The sequence below is a fragment of the Trichosurus vulpecula genome, chromosome 7 (genome assembly GCF_011100635.1).
Source record: "Trichosurus vulpecula isolate mTriVul1 chromosome 7, mTriVul1.pri, whole genome shotgun sequence".
In the NCBI taxonomy this organism is placed as follows: Eukaryota; Metazoa; Chordata; class Mammalia; order Diprotodontia; family Phalangeridae; genus Trichosurus; species Trichosurus vulpecula.
Window position 1 is genome coordinate 57,723,054 of NC_050579.1, and position 6,127 is coordinate 57,729,180.

The window sequence follows — 6,127 nt, forward strand, 5'->3', positions numbered from 1 at the left end:
CCCCTTGATAGATCACTTGAAGGTTATGGAACTCTCCTGCTATCTGCATCCATTGCCAGCTGAGCCCATGTAAGCAGAGACAGAAGGTTTTCATAGCCACTCTGGGTCACCCTCAGCTTCCTCTCTGTGGGGCAATGAGCACTGCATTGTAGCTGGGCATATTTTTAGCTTTTCACAATTCTGCACACACCACATCCCCCTGCTGCCTATTTTTAGCTCTGTCAGAGGGCTGGGCTGATTTTCACTGCTCAATGGAAATATGGCAACTGGCTCCTGACCGGCACGTCAGTCCCCAATAACCCAGCCAAGTTGGCTCATCTCGGGTGGGATAATTACAGTAGTAAATTCCGGATTTCGCAGCTCAGGCTTGGCTGAGGCAGTAGTGATTACCATCCGGGAGAGTTCATTTTCCCGCACGGGATCTTCAGGACCCCAAGATGCCATTATACTTACAAACTAAGTGATGGGGTAGGAGGAGTCTGAGCTTCCAGAAAAATTGAAGTGCCATTGAGAAGAAAGACAGAGATAAAAATGGAGGGAGGGAGAGGGGGGTAGAGAGACAGACAGACAGACAGACAGACAGACAGAGACAGAGACAGAGAGACAGACAGAGACAGAGACAGAAACAGAAACAGAAACATACCTAAAGAGACTACAGGGAGAAAGACAGAGACAGAAACAGAGAAAGGAAGAGAAAGAGAAAGACAGACTGACAGAGGCAGAAATAGATTCACAGATGGAGATAGAACCAAAGGGAGAGAGACACATAGAAATGGTAAGAGAAAGAGGAATATAGATACACAGGCAGAGATAGAAATAGAGACACAGAGGATAGAGAGATGCAGAGAGACACCGAGGGTGAGAGGCATAGGGAGGGACAGAGAAAGAAACAGCAAGAGGCAGACTAGCTGAGACAGAGTATTACCCAGAAAGAGACCCAACTAGATATATACATATATTAATAAATTCATAGAAGTTCAACCTGGAAAGCACCTTAGATCTCATCTAGTCATATGTGTAATCTTAGAGCTAGAAAGAATATTTAGAGATAATCTAATACAATTATCTGCTTTGACAGAGTCAGAAGCTGAAGCTTGGAGTGGTCAAATGATTTGTCCAAAGCCACCTACCTAGTTATTAACCAAACCAGGACTACCCCCTCAGACCCTCTGCCCAGGGCCATAACTAGGATGAGGTACTAAGGACTTTGCCCAAGAGCACTAAAACTTGGAGGGTGCAAAAATGTATACCAGGTGAGCTCCCCAGCCCTTCCCACTCCTCCCCAAGTGGAAGCCTCCCTAGGAGTGTCCTGGAGTATCCTGGAGTCTCCTCCAATTTGGGCTGGTATCCAGGAGTCCCTGTCTGCTTCCAAAGGATCAATGTTGGGACCTTCTCTTATTGTTGATTTGACGTAGTTTTCTTCCTCTTGCCCTGTGGGCCAAAAATTGATCTTTCTTTCCATCCATCATACATGGTCTCTCTGTCTCTGACTCTGTCTCTGTCTCTGTCTCTCTGTCTCTTTCTGTCAGTCTCTCTCTCTCTCTCTCTCTCTCTTCCTCCCTCCCTCCCTCCCTTCCTCCTTCCCTCCCCCCTCTCTCTTTCCCTCTCTCTCTCCTCCCCCCACCAGAGGAAGTGTTTCCAAGGAGGAGCATTTAACCCATAACCACATCACCTTACAATGTGTATTCCCAGGAGGGAGGTGCTCAGAAGTGGGCATCATTGATTCAGGTGTTAGGACTGAATTGCAGCATCTCCAGTAAAACCCATGTCTAGGTTCCCCATGTCACTCTCTCTCCTGCCATGGGTGTCTAAAAGGCTTCAAGTCAGGAGCCAGGGTGATCATGACCCAGCTGTTTCCACTGTTTGGAAATACTATTCGCCACCATGTAATTAAGCTAATTGAACAGGCAAACTTTTCTAGGGGGCAGGAGGCGGAGTCCGCAGGGAGTAGGAGATCATATCTTTAGATTCCTGTCCCCATCATCATTCACATCCTGACTGTGATTCTGATTCACCAGCCTCCCTGGCTCTTTGTTCAGTCCCTGAGGCCAGCCCACCCTGCACTGAGGAAGGGTTGATAAATACTTAGCAGGAACAGTAATTATTCATATTAATGATCTCCACCTCGGAAAATCGCAGCCCCTGATGCAGGCTCCGAGTTCATCTTTCTACATTTGCCGAGGCTTCAAACAAACAGCAGCAGCAAAGTAATCTCCAACAAGTAGGGCAAGGCTGTGAAGACAGAAATCATAAGTCATTCCCTTTCCCTGTCCCCACCCGCTTCCTCCCATCTATCTATCTCCATAAATCTCTGTGGAGATAGAGATTTATAGGATCCCTTCAACTCCCTACCTATCTGGGACCACCTGATCTGCTCTGTCACTTTACAGAATCAGCCTGTGTGATGATAGAGTCATCGGGAACAGATCCCAGAGACCACCTAGTCTGATGCCCTGGTGTTCCATCGGAGGGTGCTGCACCCCAGGAGGGGAAGAGATGGACCCAAGGACCCAGAGATAGGACTCCAACTGGGGGCTTCTGGCTCCAAATCCTGCTCATTTCCCATAATACCAGGCTATCTATTATTAATAATATATAAGTACTATTTATCAGGTTAATAACTTCTATTATATATTAACAATCATTATTCTATTAATTAAATATCACCATATTATATTTTATTACATTACATTATATGATGCTATACTAATTATATTACATTGTATTATATTTCATTGCATTATATTACCACACATTAAATCATACGTATCATATCATGTCACGTCACGTCATATCATATCGTGTCAACCATATATCACATTGTGTTCTATTCTATTCTAAGAGACAGTGTGGCAAACTGTAAAGGATGTTGTGCTTGGAGTTCTAATCCCTACTTTGCAGTGACTAACTGTGGAACCAGGAACAAATCACTTTATATCTCTAAACCCATTTCTTCGTCTGCAAGATGAGGGTCATAATAATTGAAGGAACTACTTTCTACTGTTATTATGAGGAACAAACGATATAGCAAATGCTATAAAAATGTCAGTTTCTATCATCATCATTATTATTATATTTAAAAGTAGAAAAAACGTGGCATCCAATTACTGAACCCATTTCAGATGGAACAGGGGGCACGAACATCACCCTCAACTCACTGTCAGTGTCTGAAAGTGTATTTCTTTTCTTTGTGTCTCCTTTAGTTTCATATGCATACGAATGATTCTTTGATCCTAGGCCCTATGAGGAGGGGCAGAGAAATGAGACAATATGAACCCCGCTCTCAAGGAGCTTAAAGTCTAACAAAACTATATAAATATGTGCGTAGACAGAAAATCTTAAAGAATGCCTTCAAGGAAAATAAACCAGATACATATAGTAGGCAAATCTATTATAAACAGAACAAAATAACTGAAAAGCCTCCTCACCTTGGAAGTCCGTTTCACCCCTGCATGCCTGTCGTTTGGAAGTACACTCCATCCCTCGAACTTCCGTTTTAAAGAAAATGCCCAAGCCCACTTCTGTCTCTCCATACTTTCCCTATCATACTCCCAACTTCCCTCCCTATTGCTGGTACCTTCTCTCTCTCTCCCTCTACTCCCTTCAGTTTTCTTTTATATGTTATCTTCACCATTGGAATATAAGCTGCTTTAGGGCAGGGATGGTTTTTCTTTATGCTTGTATTTGTATTTCCAGAGCTTAGCACAATACCTGGCACAGAGTACTTAATGAATGCTTGTTGACTTGAAGTCATGGGACCTCTGAACAACAATTTCTTCCTCTGTAAAGTAGGTCCACTGATACTTAATGCTCTATACCGCACAGGGTTTTGGTGAGGACAAAATTAGATCCCTCCTCCATCTATCAAGGTCCTCTTTGATGCCCCATCATGGAATGCAAATACAACTCAATTCTCCAAGTGTCTACCAGTGGTGCAGGCTGTGAGAGGTCTACAAAGTTGGAAAGATTTCAAGTGTTGGCCTGTATAGCTGTGTCCTGAGGACTGCCCCACCTAAGTTTATAGAAACTCAACACTAGAAGTCTAGCCAACAACCAGACAATTGATTGTTTGGACCATAGTAACTCCCGGTCTGTCTACTGGGGCAGGGAATGGCTGCAGTCTTTGTTTATTGCAATCATGGATCCTGGAGCTATGACATTATTATTATTTCTATTGTTATTTCAGCTTTTATTGCTAATTGGAACATTGGAATGACGAGAGTTATATGGGGTTCCTCAGGGAAGACTTCATGGAGGTTGGGTTTTGAGATTGGTTTTGAAGGTGAGAAAGGACATTACTTGTCAGAGCAAGGGTAGGGAGAGAGAAGCAAGTAGGATGGGGGAGGGGAAGGGGCACACAAGAAGCCTCTCCCTACTTTGAAGAACCAGTCCTGGACCTCTAAGAGGACTCTTACAAGCCTTCTTCAGACTCTTGATTCCTCCAGCCCTTTGAAATCCAGAAGAAAAGCTGCCTTTGATTCTGTGAAAGGCTAGGAACAATTAAAGTGGTTCTTGCCACTTAGAAGTATATAGGGAGAGGGAGATAGCGACAGAGTCTTAATTAATTGTTTCTTGTGGCTCATTCCTGCTTTGATCATGGTCTGATATCCTCCAAGTCTATTACAAACTTCATTAAGTTTATTTGCCTGCTAGGCTTCTTCCTTTGGAACTATGCTACTCTGGCAAAGACAAATGATTCCCTTGGGAAGACTGAGCCCTCCTAAGCCTTGCCTTGAACTCAGGTTGATGGAGAGGATGGTTGAATGCGAATGGCCTGTGATGAAAAGACCCTTTCCTGGTGTGATCATCAGTGGATGTGGAAGTCATTTCACCTTCATTTTTGTAGCAATATTGTAAGATGTCGAGGGGCACTGGGGGAACACTTTCTTGGTGAAGGAGAGGTAAGCCATCATAACAAATAATTATAACAACTAACATTCATATAGTGCTTTAAGTTTCTCTCTCTCTCTCTCTCTCTCTCTCTCTCTCCACAACAAGCCTGTAATGTAGGTGCTGTCATTATCCTCATTTTGCAAATGAGGAAACTGAGGCTGTGAGAGGTTAAGTGATTTTCATAGACATTCTGGTTGTGGACTGTTAACCATGTGATTTGGAGGGACCTTTTTCAATTACCTGTCTAGCTAGAACTGGGCTTGTTTTCACAAAGCCCTAAGTCAGCTTTGGCTGTCTTTCTTTGTCTTGTCTTCAGCTGGTGCCCTGTTGCTATGACATCAGGTGAGAGACAATGATATAAGAGGATGGACCATGAGGTCTTCTCCCCTCTCAGGAGAGATGGCTCAGTAAAAAGGGCCTTGGTATTTGTTCTTTGCCCCTTTAGATGAAGAAGAATGGAGTCACCAAGCATGTAAGTTTGAAAGTGCTGCAGCACATAGGCATCCCAGTCTGAGTTCCAGAACCAATGGAGCATCTATACCTTATGGAGCAAGGAGTGGCCTTCAGAAGTGCCCTGTGGGAACCCCACCCATCAATAGCTCAGATAAGGATCTCAATCTTCATTCTCCCTGACCTCTCTTCAGCCCTTGTTGCTATGGACCACTCCCTCCTTGATATGCTCTTCTGTCTAGGTTTTTGGGACATCGTTTTCCCTGGTTTTCCTCCTACCTATTTGGCCACTCTTTCTCTGTCCCTCAATCTGTCAGTGACTGAAATGGTATATGGGATAAGATGCTCCCAGGTGTTGGATATCAAATGTGTATACTTTCTTCTTGCTATATCTTCAAAGAAAATGTTTTTGTAAAAGCTAATTTGATGTCAAGTGGCTAAATGGAATTACAGTGCCAGTCACTGTAACCTAACAAGGGGCTCAAGCCATGGCAATAGAGAAAAGAGAAGCTAAAACAGCTCAGAGTTACCCCCTGTGACCCTGAGGGAAGATATGGCAGCCCAGCTCTGGGAGAGTCAGCTAGAGCATACCCAAGACATCTAATTGGACTCAATCATTGTCATTCTGTCAGTCTAGCCCAGGCTTACAAATGTGAGATGTCTTACACATGGCAGAACATCACACTAGAAGGATCAGGTGTATCAACTGATGGAAAAATTATTACAATTATATGTTAAAATAAAAATGTTCTTCTATTTCTATTTTCTTTGCCTCATGGAACAA